Source organism: Eschrichtius robustus, chromosome Y (assembly GCF_028021215.1).
Source record: "Eschrichtius robustus isolate mEscRob2 chromosome Y, mEscRob2.pri, whole genome shotgun sequence".
In the NCBI taxonomy this organism is placed as follows: domain Eukaryota; kingdom Metazoa; phylum Chordata; class Mammalia; order Artiodactyla; family Eschrichtiidae; genus Eschrichtius; species Eschrichtius robustus.
In genome coordinates, this window is record NC_090846.1 from 2871743 (window position 1) to 2893834 (window position 22092).

The window sequence follows — 22092 nt, forward strand, 5'->3', positions numbered from 1 at the left end:
CATTTGGTAGCACAAATAACAAGAATTCATGTATTGAGCACCTACTGTATACTAGGATTTGACTATTTCTAATCCTCACAACAACGTCCCAAGGTAGATATTATTATTGCCTCAATTTGTAAATGAGGAACTTGAGGCTCAGAGAAGGGATTTCCCAAAGGTCACTCAGCCCTAAGTGTCGAGCTGGGCCTGGCTTCCAGGTGGGCCTGATTCCACAGGCCACGTCCTTCCAGTCTGCCACATTCCCTGGGAAGCACAAATCACGGGGGACATATGAAGGTGGGCGAAATACCCCACTGGCACACGGCTCTGGGGATCACCCCTCCCCTTTCTCTGTCTAAATTTTGAGCAATGATTCTATCAGCTTTGCTGGCCAGGCCCTTTAAGGGCACATATGAGACCTGCTCACTAGGGGAATACCCCAGACTCAGAACTTTCCCCTTCCTGGGGCCCTACATCCCTCAACCTGTAGAACATTCCTGCTCCCAGTGCCAGGCTCACCTGTTTCCAGCCCCATCCAATCTTGGTACAAGTGAATCTTTTAAACCCTCTCTCTATTCCACCCTCTCACTTAAGGGTTCCTACACATTTTCTAAGCCCGTCAAAGCCCCCCCTCTTGATCTACCAGGCCCTCTTGGACTACTAAGACCAGACCCAGGTTGTGAGCGCATGAGACTTGGCAGCCAGGGGCTGGGAGGGAGGATTTCTGCCTGAACTCTGAGGCCCTCCCACACTCAAAGACAGATACCACCTCTGCTACCCTGGTGCCCTTGTCCCCGGCTCAGAGACATTGAGAGATTGGCAGAAATACTCCTCACCCGCTTTATGGAACCTGTCTTCTCCTTTCCTTGTCTACCTTCTGCCTGGGTGAGCTCACCCCACCTCCGGCTTTCATGACACACCACATGTATGCTGATGGCCAGCACTAGCCCTGACCTTTCTGCTGAGCTCCCTGACCCATATCCTATCATCTATCTACCACACCACTCCTCTTGATGAACAAAAACTCAAACTCAACAGCCTGGCAATGAACTCATCACACTCCCCACCCCTCTGGCTCCATTAGAGTTTCTTAGGGCCTGTCGCCTACTTAGTGCTCTTCCTGGGAAGCTCAGCACTGTTTCTGGCCTTCTCCTGACAAAGCCGGCATTCAGTGTCTGCAGAATGAATTACTGAATGAATGAGTCCCATCATGAATCATGCTTCTTCGTCAGGCAGATTCACAATAATGCAGCCTCTTTCTTTTCATATTCAAACAACTTTACATAAAAGGAAACCCAGAATCCCTTCACCTTAAAGCAGCAATCATTTCTCTCTCAGACCCCCTTTCATCCTATCACTTCACAAAGTGTATTCAGTGGAGAGGTCTGCTTTATACTCTGCTTTGAAAGCTTACCATATCGTATACTACTGAGTCTACCTTATAATAATTTTTATGACTTTTAATGACTGCAGATTGTCTATAAGATTCCTATATAATTGCTTACTTAGCCAGGTCCAGATTTTGAACATTTGTATTGTTTCTAGGTTTCTACTGTTATTTCCTTTATTCATTTAACAAAGCAAATTACCTTATTTGCTTGGGCACGCATAAAATTTCCCTGGAGGAGGAGGAGGGGTGTGGGATTGTTAGAGGCCAGGAGTGGGAAGGAGACTTTTCATTGAATTTCCCTATAGACCCTTTTGAATTTTGAATCATGTGAATATGCTGACTATTCAAGATATATATACCAAAAGCTTACTGTACATGAAGCATCTCACTAGAAGCTGGATATAGCAGTGGGGTCTACACTCTCAAACTAACTTCCTAATATGTGCTCTCCCAAAAGTATGTATAATGTACCTTGGGAATCCAGAGGAGAGAGCAGGGTGGAGAATCTCAGACAGTGACATTTTCACAGCAACTTGAAGCATGCGTAGGACATGCTAAGCATGCGTAGGCTGATAAGAGACCACCGTGGGCAAAGGCCCAGAATAGCAAAGTGCACTTCCTGGTTGGGAAAGGAGGCTGTATCTGGTGTGGTGTGAAAGTTATGGGTAGTGAGACTTTCAAGGAGGGCAGAAACCAGTGGAGCAAGGGCTCTGGAGGCCAGGCTCTCGGGTTCAAACTTGATCCCGGAGGCCATGGGAACCTTTGGAGGGTTAGAAACAGGGCAGAGGGTAAGAGCTGTGTTTGATAGCAATCCTCTAGCAGCAAAGGACCAAAGGAAGGTAGAGCAGTGGGGAGCAGCCTGCTGAAATCCAGGAGACAGTGACAAAGGCCTGAACTAGAGGACAAGCTGTCCCAATAAGTCCCAAACCACCCTGGTTTTAGCACTGAAAGTCCTGAGTCCAGGGCAACTCCTCAGCCCCTAGCAAATAGACATAGTCGGTCATTCTAGCCTGAACCAAGGCACTATATGCTGTTGTTCCCCAGAGCCTGCCTGCCCTGAGAAGTGATCCAGTGACTTCCAAGAGATTTTGAAATACACTGTCTGTCCCACCCTCTACCTCCTCGGTCCCCACCTCCAGCCACTACTCCTGGGTTCATTTACTTTCTGTAGGTTCTTTCTAGAGCTGCTGATCTCCAGACATAAAGGGATTTATTTATTTATTTACGTTGGCCCACTTGCCAACGTCCAGTCTTCTGTCTTTCTGCTCCCCTCCACAAACCTGAGGCTCCTATCAAATGAAACTAGTCCCTCTGACAAAGCAAACCTGCAGAATTTTGTGTCTCCCCAGCCACCACAAGACAGATCACTCTTCCTACTTCTCTGCCTGTTGAAGCCCATTGCAAATGCCACCCACCCCCCCACCCCGCACAGCTGAGTACCAGTACCATGGAAATGCTTCTGAGTGGCAGACACTTCCCGAGAACATTTCAAACATTACCACTACTCCTCACAGCAAATAAATATGATTAGTCCCTTTTTCCAGAGGAGGAAACCAAGACTCAGAGAAGGGAAGTGTCTTGTCCAAGGTCACACAGGTACTAGCCTTCCCCTCCGTCTTCTTTATACTTCTCTGATGGCCCAAATCCTTGTGTTGATGATGTGTGTACTTTTCACTCCCTGCCAGCCCCCTGACCCACCACACACATGATTATCAACCTAGAATAATGCCAGGCTTGAGTAGAACCTCAATAAAACTTTGGTGAAAGAAGGGACTATGTATGTCCCTTGTATAGTACCTAGCCCATTGACTGGCATTAAATAGGTTCTCCTATGCAGGTATTGCTGAAATTGCAGTACCGAAACAAGTAAGAGTATGATTGAAGGGGAACGATCAGAAGAAAACACATTATGGCGAACCTCAGCTATCCAAAGCTTTCTAGAAATGAGTCATTCTGAAGGCTGAGGGTGAACCTTCAGAATCCAGGAAGAAGGAATCCTAGGGCTGCTTCTTTCTCAGCATTTCCCTCGCTTCCACCCACTTCTTCTGAGCTCCCAAGTCCCCTTGCTCTCCTTTTCCTTCCAGTCCTCTTTGGTTTTCTGTTGTTCCTGCAAAGCTTCTTAGCTTCTGGTTTGGTGAGCTAATTGCAGTCTTCCCCGTGCTGTCCTTCCACGCCTTTTGCACCCTTTCTCCTCACCGCAGCACCTCTGCTTCCATAGAGGCTTCCCTGTCCTCCTCAGGCTGGCGGATGCTTCTCTCATCTGTGTCTGCACACCCCACGGCACCCCATTCGGGTGTCTGTGATTCCATCCACCTCACATGTTGGACTGTGAGTTTCTTGAGGGTTAGAATCATATCAGCCCTAAATGTCTATGAAGGAAACTACCAGACCCTTTTGTGCTTCTCAGCCACCTCTCCTTTGGTACTGTTTACTCCGAGGCAGCTAAGGGTTTGCTTGTTGGTTGGTTGGATTGTACTTGAGAAATCATGAGTGCTGGTTATTCAGGATTTGTCTGGTCACCTACTTCTCTTCTTCCTGCTTTTACTACATTCACTGGTGTTCGTGTTATCCTTGTCCAGTTGGCTCAGGGAGGCTCCAGCTCAGATGGTATGCTCTTTGTTTTGGGGGGGAAATGGCTGGCAAATCAGGGTCATGGCCCAGCCCTGCCAGTCCACCTTGCTTAAAGAACCAGGAAACCAGACCTCATTATTTATTCCACAAGCATTTACTTGAATGCCTACACTGTACCAGGCCCTGAGCCGGACAATAGGGAGACAGAAATAGAAATCGGTGTGTCTTTGCCCTGCATCTAGCACCATGTGTGAGCCCTTTCTAGGCCTCTTCCATTTACCCATCTGAAAGTGAAGCGGGGTAGAGACCTGATTTGTAAGCAGCCTTGGAGCTGGCAGCATTTTGGAACTCATCTATCCAGGATACTCTCGCCCTCCCCACATCTGTGCTTTGCCTTGGAAGAGCCCAGGCCCACCTCTTACCTCTCTCCCTTCTCCCCTGCAGATTCTGAGCAGATGTGCTCTTATATGTCTCACCCTGTATGTGGCCAACTAGCCCCCAAGGAGCAGTTTGGTAACCCCAGCTAGCCAAGGGGAAGAAAAGAAAGAGGAAGAGGAGGAAGGGTGGCATGTCAAGTGGCCATGGAGGGTACATTGGGGGAGGACAATACATCCCAAGGTGCACCAAAACCATCCCCTAAGCTCAACTCCGAAGATTCATATTAGTCAGTCTAATCGAGGAGGCCCAAGCCGGAGTGGGAGATAGGGAGAGAGACAGAGTTCCACTAATATTCCTGGAAAAGGCTAAGGAATCAATATTTCCTTGTACTTGTAGGACACTTGATACCTTTTTGTATTTGATTTTCCTAGCAACCTTTTTGATTACATTCAAAAGATTTTTTTGAGCACCTACATTAGAAGGCTTATGCTGAGAATTACTGGCCTTTTCCTTTAGGACGCTTATCAGAAATTCAAGTGTATAGACAGTTTTGTAAGTTTTTAATGTCTGTCTCCTCCACTAGACTGTGAGTTCAGCGAAGGCAGGAATCATGCCCATCTTCTTCCCCAATGAATCCTCAACACCTAAAACAGCACCTGGCAAACGGTAATCACTCAACAGATAGTTACCGAAAAAAGGAATCCACAGGCCTGGGACCTGGAGACAATCTTTAATTTTGAAAAGGCTGGTGTGCAGAAGCAAGCTTTTTAGCCTGAAACATAATAGGTGTTCAGTAGTCATTCATTTAATTAAACGAAGAATAATAATAGGAAACACTTACAGTAATACCTCCTGTGTGCCAGGCCCTGTGTTAAGTGCTTTACATTCACTCACTCAATCCTCAGAACAACACTATGAAGCAGGTTCTATTATTATCCCCATTTTACAGTTGGGGAAACCGAGCCACAGAGGTTTGCCAACTTGTAAGTGGAAGAGCTGAGATCTGAACCCCAGCTATCTGGCTCTAAAGTCCATGCCTTTAGCAGCTAGAATGCCTCCCAACAACAGATCTAGAGAGACAGAGCGATTCCCCCACAGCATCCGGGGAGGAACTTGGCGGAGCCAGGACCGAAAGCCAGGTCTGCTCTCTGTGCAATGCTTCTCCCACTGGCCACTGGTACAGAACCCCTGGGAACAGAGGCACAAGGAGGGATCTGAGAAGTCTAGATATTCATGCAAAAAAAGGCTCTAGTCGACTAGTTGGCTCTCAGCAGAAGACAGGAGGAGTCAAAGAGCATCCACCAGAGCAGACTGCTTTTCAGAGATCCTATTTGAGGCCTAAGCCATTCCCTTTTCCTGCACTAATTTGTGAGGGACCCCTCCTCCCCACCCCACCTCCCACACACACAGCTAGAACCAGCCTGAGGCAATTGAGCATCTGTGGGGAAAGGATGCATATTAGAGAGATTAGAAAGTATGATCTAAAGCCTGGTGTGTGTGTGTGGGAAGTTGAGGTGAGGAGAGAACAGGGAAGACTGGAGAAACGTTAGGTCAAGGCTAAAACCTCCAGCTGATAAAAGTACTCAGTGATGAGATTAAAGCAAAGCACCTGCAATCAGCTCAGCTTTGGAGGCACCAGCCTTCTTACCATAACAGAACAGCACTTTGGCCATTGCCTTTCTCTCCCATCGGTATCTTCAGGAAAGCCTCCAAACACTCTCTGTTTTGCAGTGGATCCCAGTCTATGTCTTTGTAGGTGAGTGAACCCCAGGGGCTGGAGAGCACAAGGGAACAGATGAAGAAAGAGACCAGGAATCTCCAGATGAGGAGGGCTCCAAAGAGATCATTTCGTTGGTCCCCTCTCTCTGGGAAGGACTGTGCCTCTCCACCCAGAGAGATGGCTACTGTTGAGTTCATTAGATTTTTCTCCTCCCATCTGAGGGGCATGAAGACCAGGAGTGAGGCTGCAGGTTTCCTGGTTTAAAGATTACCCCAACCTTCTCTCAGGACTGTCCCCTGTGAACTAGCTGAAAAGAGACCTATTCGGGGGCAGGGGCAGAGTTGGTGTTACTAGTAGATGTAAGGTGATTTTCCAGGATAAGACTATGATGAGAGAATTATGGAAAATCTGTGGGCTGCATGAGTGACTCATTAGACAGAATTTTGAGAAAGGGCCAGTTCTTCAATGGACTCAGAGAATGACAGTCATCGGTGCTGGGCAAATGGGCTGAGAGCTTGAAGCTTTTCTCAGTCAGAAACCAGGGCTTTGTGAGCAGCCAATTACAGGGGCAAGTTTGGAAACTGGACGTGGAGAAAGGTCATCCTGAAGGATGGGACAGGTTAGGAGGCTGCTATGTCCAATCTGTGGGAAGCTATACGACCCCGTAGAGCAGTGGTTCTTAACTAAGGACCTATAGACCTAGAATGAGGCAGGGAGGGACAACGTTGAATTTGGATGGAAAAAATTACCTGTTTATTTTCACTAACTTCATATTGAAATGATGAATGTAGGCAGCAAACCACAGAAATACCTGTGAATTTGTCGATAATAGACATGACAGAGATTTACATTTCACATGCCAGTTGTTGCAGTCATCCCAAAAGTTCATTTATGCTCGTTACCACGTCCAAATTCCAACAGTTATTGGAACTACCATTAGGTGTGGTTATTTAATGCATAAATCAAGAAGCCCATGTTACTGTATGACCTTTTTGGCAATATTTTGATAACGGTGTTTTACTATGATGAGTTTCCTTTGCAACTCTGTGTATTTTATTTTGTGCATTAAAAAATACTGTTCAGAAAAGGGCTTTACCAGACTGCCAAAGGGGTCCATGGCCTGGTTCCCAGTAAATGCTCCTTACAGAAAAGTGTCCTTCCTTCCTTCCTCCCTCCCTTCCTCCTTCCTAATTCATTTCTTCCTTCTTTTTCTCACCCTCTTTCCTTCATTCTTTCTGTCTTGCTCAGAGCCTCCCTCAGCGGTTCTTCTCCTTCCTGAATGATGTTGAGAATCATGGCTGATTACTGAACACTACTGGGAGTGATGGGGGAAAAAGTAGGGAAGAGGGGGAAAGAAAAGGCAGAGGGACAAGAAGGAGAAAAGAAGCGAGGAGAGAAGAATGAAGAGATGGTTTGGGGGAGATGTGGAATATAAATATTCATGACCCTTGGAATTAGGCAATGCTCCTGAGAGCCCCTCTGAGGCCCAGCTTCCAGTTAAAAGATGGCTCTCCATCTGTCTCTTCTTTTCTGGGCTTGTATTGCCATCTATCTAAACTGTTGCAATATCCTCTTTCCTGGCCTTCTATTCTCCACCCTCTCCCATATATTCCACTGCCTACAACCAGGAGAGTCTTTCAAATGCATCTTTGATTACAGCCCTTTGCTGCTCAAAAATAGTCAGCGGTTTTCCCTTGCCTACTTGATGAAGTACAAATGTGTTATCCTGGGCATTCAAGGCACTGCTGCACTCTCTGCCTCGAACTCTTTACCAGCTCATCCCCCTACTCTTCCCCTAGGCGAAGCTCGTATTCCAGGCAATCTATTCACAGAACAAATGTGAAGGGCACTTACTCTCTCACTCCTTCACCTCTGCTCTATTTCCTCCACTTAAAAGATTCCCTGAACACCCTTCCTGGACTATCCATGGACAACCCCTCCTTTGAGATATTGCTCAAGTCATACCTTCTCTGCAACATTTTCCTGGCAACCTGAGACTACATTATCTCTGAAAGTCCAGAGCACTTTGGAAAAATTGGTTTCATAGCAGCCTTTATACCCTATGCCTCCTCTACCCAGTAAGCTCCATGAAAACAGGAGCCACGTCTTGTCATTGTTATGTTTCTTGCAAGACCAAGCTTGACACTGTTGATTCTTTCAGATTTCTTCTCCTCAGTAAAGACCTTTAAGTCCACCTCTTGTTCTTTTTTCTCTCTCATGGACATCTTTGTGTGTGTGTGTGTGTGTGTGTGCGTGTGTGTGTGTCTGCCTCCTATCTCTGGTTGCTGATAATACAAAAAATAGAACATACTCTTGGGAGTCAGACAGACCAGGTCTGCCATTTACTTGTTGTGTGAGCTTGTGCAAGTAAGTCATTCACCCTCTACCATTGTAGAACAGAGCTCTCAAGACCATTCTGAAAATCAAAGAGGAAAGAAAAACCTCAGTAGATGTTCATTTTCTTTCTGTTATAGAAATTGACATCAGAGCCCAACCACCCCACCTTAGAAGACGTTTGATCAACAGAAGAGTGACTACCACTTCTGAGACAGGCACCCTAGACTCTAAATTTATTGCACCTTCAGGAAGAATAATGAGTAACTAGATCCTAGAAAATGAGGCAAACAGAGACTCTGATACCTTCCGAGCATTCCCACAGGCCCTTTCAAGGCATCATTCACTACTCCCTCTCCTTCACCCCCTACATCCAGTCAACTGCAAACCCCTGAAAATTCTGCCTCCATAGTATCTTTCAAATTGATTTCTGAAGTAGTGGCTGATTTCACGTTTCCATTGCCTCTCATCAAAGTCACTGCAACTCTTAGCTGACCTCTCTGCCTACCGTTTCTCCTGCTCGTACAGTCATCTCAGATGATCTTACTGATACGCAGATATAATCATGCTCTTCCTCTGCTAAGAACAATCATTGGCTTCTCATTCCATTCAACATGGGACCTGAGCTCCCCTGCTCCCTCCCAGTGTCATCTCCTGTTCCATGGCTTCCCATGCTCCCTTTACTTTTGCAGGTTATGGTATTACTCACAGACCTTGGACTCTTCCATCTCAAGGCCTTCATTTGAGCTCTTCCTTGTGCGTGGAAGGCCTTTCCACAACAAATCCATCTGTCAAAACCCTACTCTTCCTTCAAGATTCAATTTAACTCTTACCTTCTGCAAGAAGGCTTTCTAGGTTGCCTGGTAGTAAAGAATGGCCTTCTCCTTTGGTCCCCATATAATGACATTTGAACCCTAACTGTATTGTTCTCACCCTCTAGGATATATCCATTATGTATGGTGTCAGTTTTCCCCTCTTGACTATGAGTTTCTGGAAAGCAGGAACTTTATTTTTTACATGTCTTAATATGACTTAAAATTAATTAAACATACACAAAGTGCTTAAAGTAGCTCTTGGTTCATAATAAAGACTCAACAAATGCTACCTACTTTCTTCCCCAAAGCTTGAAATGAAGATATGTGACGTCTCTGAACCTCAGTTTCTTCATATGTAAAATGGGGGTAACAAAATTATCTACCTCTCAGGATCATGAGAGGATTAAGTGAGCTAATGTACATTAAGTGCTGAACAGTGTGCTTGTTGACAATAAATGCTCTTACAAGTTATCAGTAACCATACTTAAGTTATTTTCATCATTTTCATACTTATGCTTTTCACCCTCCTCCTTCCAGGCCCCAAGCCTGCCCCCATTGCTTCTAGCAATTTCACATGAGGTATGCTTCGTCTATGTTTGCTGAATTACTAAGTTATCTTTTTTTTACTCTCGCGGGTTCTCATATTTATGGTAATACAGATCCAATAAATAATCACAAAGCCACAGAAACTCGTCTTTGACAAACCAGCCACATTCTTGGATTTCTGAAGGCTTTGAGCCAACTGATTAAGATGCCGGGTTTTCGTTTTACACTAGAAATGACAGGCTGCCCATAGCCTTACACACTCATGCACACCCTGGAACCTCAGAGGCCTTTCTTTATTTGGAATGAGGGCATTGGTGGTTTCTTTCCCTGTTAACATTCACCTGTCACTTGGAGAATTTTGAAATCAAACTTCCCTGTGCTACAACTGAATGTAACAAATATATTTATCCTGAGTCATCCTCCTGTGCTTGGCACTGTGCTGAAGGCTGTTTTCAAGAAACTTACTGTCTAGGGCTTCCCTGGTGGCGCAGTTGTTAAGAATCCGCCTGCTAATGCGGGGGACACGGTTCGAGCCCTGGTCAGGGAATATCCCACATGCCATGGCGCAACTAAGCCCATGCGCCACAACTACTGAGCCTGTGCTCTAGAGCCCGAGAGCCACAACTACTGAAGCCCACGTGCCTAGAGCCCATGCTCCGCAACAAGAGAAGGCACTGCAATGAGAAGCTCGTGCACCACAACAAAGACCCAACACAGCCAAAAATAAATAAATTTATTTAAAAAAAAAAGAAGCTTACTGTCTAAAAGGCAAAGGGCCAGCCATGTAAGGTGCTAACTACACAAGCAGCAAAATGAAACAGGGCCAAATAGATGCAGAAGTAATGTGCTGTGGGTGTGTAGAGGAGGGAACTCTTCATTCTGACCAGAGAATAAGCAAAGATATCATCAAGGAGTTAAGCCTTGAGGGCTGAGAGAATTTTGATATAGACAGAAAGTTGGAGAGCGGGTAGTCAGAATAAGGGAACAGCATCACCAAAGGCATGGAGAGGTGAAATTGCATGGTGGGTTGAAAGAATGGGGAGTAGACTAAGGTGGTTGGACCCCCGTTTCCCATTCTTCAGCCATTTGCATCCCACTTTCTGGTTCTTCCCACAGCTGAGTACCACTTATGCTATTATTACTTACCATTTTTTCTCCAAATTGACTCATTCCTGTAACCTAAGTTAATATATTCTAACAGGAAACTTTACATTACCACCATGAATTCACTTTTATTCACTACACATTAAAATAACTTTCCATCCACGAGCCACTTCAGATCACCCTGTGTCCTTACAGTAGCGTGGTTATGATCACCTCATGCTAGATCATAAGGGGTGTGAGTGCCGGTGTTGAGAGATGAGGCCAAGAAGGTGTGTGGGGCCAGCCCATGGAGGGCCTTAAACAGCAGGCTAACATGTTTGGACTTTATCCTGTCAGCAGTGGGAAAATACTGAAGGTTTCAGAGGAGGCAAACAACATTATGACTGCGCCTTAAAAATATATTTGCAGCATGGAAAATAAACTGGAGGGGAAGAGACCAGCAGGCAAGAATAGACAAGAGGCTGCAGTCCAGACCAGAGGAGATCAAGTTCTGGACCACAGCAGTGGCAATGGAGACAGAGGCAGGAGGATGAATGGGAGAGATTTTTTTTTTTTTTTTTGGAAAGAGAGAGAAGTTAAAGATAACTCCAAAATGTTGAAACTGTGACATTTATCCTGAGGCCTGAAATATGAACAGGAGCTAGCCAGGCAACGAGCTGAGGAAAGAGTCTTCCAGGCAAAAGGGACAACATGCACAGAAGCCCAGAGACTGGGGAACACAATGAGTTGAAGAAACTGACAGAAAAACAGTATGGTGGCATGCAGAGAACCAGGGGATGGCCAGGGGCTCCATCACCGAGGACCTTCAGAACCAAGGTTATGAGACTGGACTGTATCCTAAGAGTCATAGGAAGACATGTGAGTTGTTGAATTATTGAATTACCATTAACCCCCATAGGTTCTCACATTTATCACTAATTTTGATCCATTAAGTAATCACAGGACCACAGAAATATCTCTTTGACAAACCAGCCATGTTCTTGGTTATAGACTATAGAAGGACAGAGATTTGCATTTAGCATGCTGGCTGCATCATGGTTCAAATTGAAGCAGGTAACCTGTTGGGAAGACATTGGCAGTCAGCTTAGAGAGAGAGAATGGTGGCTTGCACCGGATGGTAGCATGGAGGTGGGGAATAGAATAATTTGAAAGATGTTTGGAGGACAGAACTGATGGGAATTAATAATTGACTAAAGGAAAGCAATAATTAGAGCTCAGTGGCAAAGAGTACAGTCTCTGGAGGAAGATTGTGAGTTCTCAACTCTGGATCACCCACTAGCTGGCTGTGTGACCTTAAGTGGTTATTTAACTTCTCTGAACCTGGGTTCCTCATTCACAAAATGAGAATGATTATTGTCCTAATGGGGGTTTTATGAAGAGTAAATAAAATACACATATAAAATACTTAGTTTTACATGATGAGTGTACAGTAAATGTTGACTATTACTATATGGGAATAGTGAGCAAGCAAAATGAATCAGAAATGATTTGAAGAAAGGACCCACTTAGATTCATATTGGTACCATCTTTAACTTAAGCTAGTAATCGTTAGTAATGTGAGGGTGTACAGGTTTCAATTTATTTTTTTAAAATCAAGACCAAGGGTGAAAAAGGATGTTACATAATGGTAAAAGGGTCAATTCACCAAGAAGACATAACTATCCTAAATTTCTAGGCACCTAGCAATAGAGCTTTAAAATATATGAAGTGAAACCTGACAGAACTGGAAAAAAAATAGACAAATTAACAATTATATTTGAAGACTTCCTTGAAAACCACAAACAACCAAAACTCACCCAACATAAATAGATAATCTGTAACTATTAATTAAAGTAAATTTTAATTTTGGAAGGTTATAAACCTTCCAAAACAGAAATCTGCAGACCCAGTTGGTTTCAACAGCATATTCTTCCAAACATTTTAAAGATGATATATCACAAATTCTAAACAATCTTTTTCAGAAAATACAAGAGGAAGGAACACTTCCCAACTCATTTATGAGGCCAGGCCCTGATACCAAAACCAGACAAAACAGTACAAAAAAGAAAACTACAGTCCAATATCCCTCATGAATATAAATGCAAAAATCCTCAAAAAAATACAAGCAAATCAAACAAAGATTAATATACCATGACCAAGTGAGCTCTGTCCCAGAATGCAAGTGTAAATATTTGAAAATCAATCAATGTAGCCTAACATATTAACCACCTAAGGGAGAAAAAACACACACTATTATTACAGTTGATGTAGAAAAAGCATTTGACAAACTTTAATCCATGATAAAATCTCTCAGCAAACTAGGAATAGAAGGAAATTTTCTCAACTTGATAAAGAGCATCTGTAAAAAAAAAAAAAAAAAAAAAAAAAAACCTGCAGGTAATATCATACTTAATGGTGAAAGACTGAAAGCTTTCTCCCTAAGATGGGGAGCAAAGCAAGGATGTTCACTCTCACCATTTGTATTCAACATCATACTAAAAGTCCTAGCAAGTGCAATAAAGCAAGAGGGGGAAAAAATAGAAAGAAAAGCATACAGATTGAAAAGTAAGAAATACAACTTTCCTAATTCACAGATGACATGATCATCTGTGTAGAAAATCCCATTAAATTAAATACTTTTAAAATCTACTAAAAAAAAATCCCTCTAAGAGTGTGGAGAAAAGGGAACCCTCTTGCACTGTTGGTGGGAATGTAAATTGATACAGCCACTGTGGAGAACAGTATGGAGGTTCCTTAAAAAACTAAAAATAGAGTTACCATATGACCCAGCAATCCCACCACTTGGCATACACCCTGAGAAAACCATAATTCAAAAAGACACATGCACCCCAATGTTCATTGTATCACTATTTACAATAGCCAAGACATGGAAGCAACCTAAGTGTCCATCGACAAATGAATGGATAAAGAAGATGTGGCACATATGTAAAATGGAATATTACTCAGCCATAAAAAGGAATGAAACTGGGTCATTTGTAGACACATGGATGAATCTAGAGACTGTCATACAGAGTGAAGTAAGTCAGAAAGAGAAAAACAAATACCATATGCTAACACATGTATATGGAATCTAAAAAAAATAAATAAAAATAAAAGATGGTTCTGAAGAACCTAGGGGCAGGATTGGAATAAAGATGCAGACCTACTAGAGAATGGACTTGAGGACATGGGGAGGGGGAAGGGTAAACTGGGACGAAGTGAGAGAGTGGCATGGACATATATACACTACCAAATGTAAAATAGGTAGCTAGTGGGAAACAGCCACATAGCACAGGGAGATCAGCTCGGTGTTTTGTGACCACCTAGAAGGGTGGGATAGGGAGGGTGGGAGGGGGATGCAAGATGGAGGGGATATGGGGATATATGTATATATATAGCTGATTCACTTTGTTATAAAGCAGAAAATAACACACCATTATACAGCCATTATACACCAATAAAGAAGTTGAAAAAAAATTAATAATGATTCATATTTAACATTATCTGAGTTTTCTTCTGAAGCTTACCCAGCAAATTTACTCTCATCTTTTATGAGGGTCAGAGGTAGCAAGATTTGTATCCATGGCAATCTTCCCATATATTCCTCCCCCTGTTATTTTTCCTATTTAATTGGTATGCTTACAACAACCCCTTCAGCCAGCTCTTGTAAGGGGAATTCAGCCTATCATTAAGGTTTCTTCTACTCCATAACACAACTTTTTTTTTTTTTTAATGCCCATTCCATCTTTTTCCTGTTATTTTCATCTAATCCCAAAATGCGAGAGACAAACCTGCTGGCAGGTAACTCTTGAGTTTCTTCCCCTTCTCTGAAACTTTTATCTACTATGATATTATCTTGTCAAAGAAGTCATTCTTTTAGCTGGGTATTTTTAAATTCACAATATCTGTACTGAGCCGCTCTTTCTCATGAATGCAGATTTTAAAATGGAATTCAACTCCCACTGCTGTAAGATGTATCATATCTGCATTTCATAGCCTGCTGTGACCCTTTGCTAACAGAGACGATTTTTCTCCCTTCTGAACTTTTGAGAGATTTCTAATGGGACAAAATTGAACAAAGTAAAGCAGTTTCTAATATGTGTTTTCTTCTCAGCATCAAACAGCCCATCCACTGCAGGCTGCCCCTCTCCACTGGAATGTGCTGACAGAGCAGTTGCACAAAGGAAGGAGGGTTGAGCTTTCAGAAAGGACTTCCTGAGGTCCCAGAATGGGGATGTAAGCCACCGGCCCAAGATGCTGTTTGCTTCCAAATGCCAAGTAGTGCTGTCCTTTGACCCCAGCTGAGGAGCTACTCTGAGAACATCATGGTTCTGCTGTTTCCTCATTTAAGATACCAGCCATCAAGGGGACCCAGATTCAGGGACTCAGAGGTCATCCCGGAGCACAGCAGAGCTAGGAGTGTGGTAGGGTGTTGGGGGGTGTGATGAGGAGAGAAGAGTCTCACACCGGCCTCGACCTGCTCCTTCACTACAGAGCAGAGATTGGGGTTATGATAGGTGTATTAAACTTGAAGGGAACTGAAGGGCACGAACCCTTTGTGTCCCCTCAGGAGCTATTCCTATTCTTCTTATACCCTACTTTCTGGTGTTCACTAAATTCAGGATGCTGTGTGTGCTCGCCTTAGCCTGGCTCGCCTATGACTGGAACACCCACAGTCCAGGTAAGAAACAGGGGAAGAGTGGTGGTCCCTCTCTGTACCAAGGATGGAATCACAGGGATGGGGTGGGGGTGGAAGGAGAGAGTGGGAGAGACAGATGGAGAAGAGGTGGGGAGAGGAAGGAAGAGGAAAGGGAAAGGAAAGGAGGTCAGGGAGGCGAAGCGAAGGAGAGAGGGAGAGGAGCACAGGAAGGCAAAGGGAGACAGGAGGGCAAAGCTCAGCAAGGAACAGAGGTCTCTGCCAGGTTTCCCAGGAAGAATTGAGGCTGGTTTCTGGGAGGGTGCTCCCAGCATCCTACTACTTCCCTCCCACCTTTCTGACTGCTTCAGAGGGGCCGGGACTTCCTGTGTCTCCTTGGGAGTTGGATTTAGGGACAGTACCTATAGCTCTGTGCCCAAGATATGGAAATGTGAGAAGGAGCCCCCTCTAGTGACCTGAAGACTTTAGGAAGAACCCTCCACCTCCGAGAGAAGTAGAGGGATTGGCAAGATCTCACCCAGTCTTCCCTTCCCTTCCATACCTGCAGGTGGTAGGCGTTCAACTTGGGTATGAAACTGGACGCTCTGGAATTATTTCCAAATTACTTCCCAGTAAAGGTGACTATGCTACCTCTGGGTACCCTCATTCCCTCTTACCCAGACTCTTCCTCCCTATTCAGCCCCATGGTTTCAAAGGCTTTGGTGGCCAGCAGTGGACATAAAGGCCCAGAGGCATATTGCAGAATAGGGACCCAAGATGGATGGGCAGGTGGGGAGACAAATGGATAACACCTTGCCTCAGAGTGGCAGACCCAGGTCAGCCTCTCTGAGCATCATAATCCCTGGCAATCCTGTGGCAGTGAAGACATCCCAGTGAATAGGGATTTGGGGCTCCCCAAGGGCAACACAGGCTACCTACTGGGATCTGAGTCCACATGTCCTCTCTTCCTTCTATCCACTACTCTGATTCAATCTCCCTCTAATAGCTGGTGAAGACTCATGACCTCTGTCCCAAACACAACTATATCATTGCCAACCACCCCCATGGCATTCTCTCTTATGGTGTCTTCATCAACTTTGCCACTGAGGCCACTGGCTTTGCTCAGAATTTCCCAGCCATCACTCTTTATGTAGGGACTTTGGAAGGGATCTTCTGGATCCCAATTGTGTGAGATTATATGATGTCAGTGGGAGGGTATAAGAAATCATTCCATTCTCTGACCTACCTCAGGGCTCCAACTTCTATAAGACTTGACAGTCAGTCCAGTTCTCACTCCCTGCTGGAAGAGGACTTTTTAGTAGAAAATGAGTCCAGAACACACTGGGCCAGTAACAGGAATATGTGACCAAGCCTCAGGTTCTGTCCAAGATCCGAGAGGCAGGGTTTGATTAGGCAGCAGGATAAGTTATACGCATTCATAAGCGTTGCCATGGATCCTTTCAGAGGAGGAAGCAGAAGCCTGGAGTTCAGGATCAAAGCCAAAGTGGAAAGCAGAAAGCAAAAGCCAAATATCAAAACCAAATAGAGGGAAAATGAGGCATGAATGGGACAGCTCAGATGAACTTTGCCTGATTTTTGAGGGATGTCAACTGGCTTCTTTTGACCAGTCATTTATTTAGCAGCTCTCATCTCAGGGTGTCTCAAAGACACTTTTAAGTCTTTCATACTAGCTGGTACCCTCCTGGCCCATGACCTTCATCTCCTGAGAACCCCTTTGAACTTGCATAAGACATCAAGGCATAAAGGATAGGCATCCGTCAGAATCCAGGACAACTTCCACATGCCAGACTTCAAGCCGTGGTACTGTGCCAAATGTCCTTCTCTTTGGATGAATATCCATCCTTCTGGACACCAGAAAACAACCAAAGCCAAACATTAAATGTAAGATACATTGATATCTGGAGGGGCCAGGTGGGACCACTAGAGTCCCAGAGGATGATTCTACTCCCCTCTGAGGTTGGTATGACACTGGATCTCAAGGACTGTGGCCTGGAGCCAATGTCTGCCATCCCAAGAGAGAACAGAAGGTGAGCACAGGGCAAAGTTGGAAAACAGAGGTGTGGAAAGACTCTGTGACTGTTGTAGAGCAGCAAGATGTCATCCTCATTCCACGGTTCATCTACATTTCAATTTGGCTTGGACAGGATTCTGGGTCTGCCTACTCTCCAGAACCCCCAGCCAACGGCTTCCCTTTGCCAGGTTGCTCTAAGGAGGAAACATGTTGGTGGTGGCTATTCCTCATTACTCCTAGGGAAGAGAACTCTGGAGAGCCTCAATTGCCATCAGCCTGGGGAGAGTGGAAGACAGCTGTGGTTCCTGGGTAGAGAAGGAAGGGATGGGCTTAAATCCTATAGAGTTAAGAGAAATTAGGCAGAAGAACTCAATGTAGCCCCAACTGTAGTAGCGCAGAGCTGCAAGGCAAGAAGCTGACCTTAAGGACCAACCTCAGGGCTAACCCACGATATGGAGGTTAAAGACAGAAGAGTGGAAACAAGCACAGTCAGGAGACAGAAGAACTGTCTCCAGCAGGAAGACCCTGGAGGAACCCCTTATCCCGTCCCCAAGCACCAAGTTTGTTATACCACTTGACTCTTTAGTTTCACAGGTGTGTGCCCAGTGAGTGAGTTGGGCTTGAAGTATTTGCTGACCAAGAAAGGTTCGGGCAATGCTGTTGTTATTGTGGTGGGTGGAGCTGCTGAAGCCCTCTTGTGCCACCCAGGAGCCTCTACCGTCCTCCTTAAACAGTGTAAAGGTTTTGTGAGGTTGGCACTGAAGACAAGGTGGGTCCCTAGGTTCTGATGCCCTATCATCAGGGTGCCATAGGTCCTCTGTAGCACCTCTCCAGAATGGTAACCTTCCTTGGAAACCTGTTAGAGGTGGTTCCCTCTTCATTCTGATTGCTTTTCTCTACTCGCTCACACTGTGCCTTAAGGGTGTTTGGGCCTCCAGACACATTCTGGTGGGTACTTTTAAAACTTGAAGTTGGAGAAAAAACAGTAAAAGACCTTTACCTTCTGCCCACTAGCCTGGTAGGCTGGGGGTCTGGGGAAGTGGGGCTTCAGCCTATATCAACCCATGAACTGTGAGGCCGAGAAAACTTACCCAGGGCAAGGAAGGCACTGGGCCTGATGCTGAGCGGATTGCAAAGATGCAAAAGACATGTATACTGCCCCCAAAGAGCATATGATCTTTTTGAGAAATAGAATGCATTCATTCAGCAGTTATTAAACAGCTACTGTGTGTCAGGCATAGTACTAGGCATTAAGGATATAAAAATAAATAAGACCTAGTCCTTGCCTTTAAGGAACTCACAGTCCAATGGAAGACAGACATGTTCACATATAATTACAAAATATATCCAGAAACCAACCACTTACCATCTCAACTATCGCCCCGTGGTTTACCACCCCATCGTCTCGCCCCTGGATTATTACAACAGTCTCCTAAGTGCTCTCTCTGCTTCTATCCTTGCCTCCCTCACATCCAAGAGTCTATTCTCAACCATGGCCAGGATGATCCTATTCAGTGTGAGTCAGATCATGTCACTACTCCAAATGCTCCAGTGGCTCCCATTTCACCCCGAGAAAAACCAAAGTCTTTGCAAGGACCTGCAAGACCCTAAATCATCTTGCCACCTCTCTGATCTCATCAGCCACTGCCCTCCCCCTTGCTCACTCTATTAGAGCTACACTGGCCTCCTTGCTATCCCTCAAACAAGCCACACATTCCTCCCTTAGGGTCTTTGCTCTAGCTGTCCCCTCTGTCTGGGACATTATTCCTGCAAATAACTCTTAGGCTTATTTCTTTACCTTCTCCAGGTCTTTGCTCAATGTCTCTTCTCAATAAGGTCTATCCTGACCATCCTGCTGGATCTTTTCCCCATTGCACTTATCTCCTCATACGTCATCAATTTTATTTCTTTACATATATGGTTTTGTATTTGTTCATTATTACTGTTTATTGTCTGTCTTCTCTTAATAAAAGGTAAGCTCCACGCGGACAGAGTTTTTTTTAATCCATTATGTTCACTGATGTGTCCCCAGGGCTTAAAAAAGTGCTGGCACATAGAAAGAACTCAATACCTATTTGTTGAATGAAAGCTGTGACATAATGGACATATGTATAAAGCACTATGAGAGCACCAATTGATGGAAAGCCTTTCACCCAAAGTAGAAGTTTCATAAGTAGGTGACATCCGAACTGTGAATTGAAGTATTAGTAGGCATTACCAGTCAGACCAAAAGGGAGAAGAACTCAGGCATTCAGTGAAGGCCTATGCTGAGATGTCTGGCACTATGCCAGGCCCTGGGGTTCAAAGATGAATAAGACATAGTTCCCCCTTTTGATTAGCTTGCTGTCTACTGGGAGTCAGCCAGGCAAGGTGATGACTGTAGCACAGAGTTGGGGTAGTGTTAGTGTAGGAAAGAGGTAATCACTAGATACGGGGAGTGGGAGTGGAAGGAATTGGAGCGGGTCAAAGAACTGGAGGTTGTTCAAGGGGATGAAATTGGAGCTGAGTAGTGAAGGCTGAAATAGAATTACCCACGTAAAGACAGAGGGAAGGCATTTCTGGCAGAGGGAGCAGGATGTACAAAGACGCATAGACAAGCGAGAACATGGCACACTTAGTATGGCTAAGCAGATTGCAACAAAAGGCTGGGGAGAGGGGAAGCTAGCTAGTAGACAAGGCTAGAGCACAAAGTCCATGCTAAGCAGTGTGGTACAAAGTGAGGAGCTCTGGAAGAGTTTTAAAGAGAGGAGTGACATGTCTAGACGCACAGTTTAGGAAGATCACTCTGGATGCTGGGTACAATAAGGGCTATTAGATTTCCTGAGATTACTTTCCTCCCATCACAAGACAAGGTGCAGCAACTCACCTCAAAGGGTTCCCTTGTGGGACGTGGGTGTGGAGCATAGCAAAAATGAGACACAAGGCTGGAGATGCTTGGGTGTTTGGACTCTAGTCCTATAATGGGGAGATTGTAGAGGTTTTCTACCTTGGAGAGGGTTTCACTGCGGGGAGCTTCCTGGGAGAACTCACACTTCTGCCCGTCTCTTTGCAGATCATACCTTGTCCCCTCTTATTCCTCTGGAGAGAATGAGGTTCACAATCAAGAGAATTTCCCTGAAGGCACGTGGCTAAGGTTCTTCCAAAAAACCTTGCAGGACAGAATCAAAAAAACCCTGAGACTAAGTTTCTCTACCTCCCACGGCCAGGGCCTCACTAGAGATCCTGGGGATTCTTGCCTTTCAATCGGCCCACTGTCACTGTTGGTAAGTTTTCCAGCATCTTTGGACCACTCTGGTCCTTGATTCCCCGAACCCAGGTCATCCCTCAAGTCTCAGGGGACCCGGCACACAGCTGGGACAGGCAATGGGAATTCCAGTAGCTGTGGTTGAGGGCAGGGTGGGGAGGACAACTAAACAGATCAGAGCCGTGGCCATTCATGGGAGGGACTCAGTTCAACAGCTGCCATGAGGGCATCATTATTCGTATACATTCCTTCAGCACTCTGAGTTTATTCTCATTCTCTTAAGCATGCACGAGATTAGGTATTTGGAGAACATGGGACAGGATGGGGTTGGAGCAGAGGGGAAGAACAACGGAAGTGGAGAGGACCCAGATACTGAGTCTCAGTATGTGGCTCCCTCTGAGGAATGGGTAATTTGAGTTGGGTGGGGGGAAAGGTCTGATGCTTGTCTCTCCTCCTTCCCCACAGCTGGGGAGCCCCTGCCAATTCCCAAGATTAAGAAGCCAAACAAAAAGACAGTGGACAAGTACCACGCACTCTACATCAGCGTCCTGTGCAAGCTGTTTGACCAGCACAAATTACAGTATGGTCTCCCTGAGACCCAGGAGCTGACAGTCATATAACAGGAGCTGGATTTCCCCATTGCTGAACCCCCAAAACATTAAGGGATCGAAGTAGGGCCACATGGAAAGAAGAATCTGAGGAGAGGGGAGGATCTCAGGGTTGAGTGAGGAGGCCAACCAAGCCAGAAAGTACTTAATGAGTCTAGCTTAGAGGAAAGAACTTGAGGGATGGGGAAGAGTGGGCAACAACTCAATTTAGTAAGCAGAGTCTTGTGAGTCCACAGATCTTTTTTGCCCCCTGACACCAGCCAACTCTGATCAGAGGCATTAGAAGTTAAAGGACACCATGCCCTTTCTTCCTGAGCCTTAGTGACACCATCACTATTTAAGTTGAAGCTTAGAAGCCTTGTTGAGAACAAGGATGGTTTGTTTCCTCCTAGGCCCTTGGCCCTTTCCTAACAATTTGGGGGCCACCACAAGGTAAACCAGGGACCTGAGCTATGCTTTCCTGATCCAAAGCAGACACGATTCCCTCAGCTGTGACACAGTTCTACACTGGCAAAAACTTTATTAAAAATAATTATGTAATTTCTTCTATAGAAACAAAGCTCTAGATATATAAAACAGGATATGAGTATTTCCTAATTACTGTGTGGTTCACTACTGGGCTTCCCTGAAACCTAGCCAGAAAGCTAGTCTGTGGAGAGCCATTTTCCTCTTCTTTATCCACCCTGTACTCTGTAGCTGACAGAAAAGGTGGAGGAGTGGAACCAGAACTGCTGCACAGTGTAGGAGACAGGA

The 22092-nt window shown here is 45.1% G+C and overlaps 1 pseudogene; it reads left to right on the forward strand.

The window, feature by feature from the left end:
* The first annotated feature begins 2124 nt into the window (after positions 1–2124).
* On the forward strand, positions 2125–21351 carry LOC137757628 (diacylglycerol O-acyltransferase 2-like protein 6; annotated as a pseudogene).
* Positions 21352–22092: the final 741 nt, after the last annotated feature.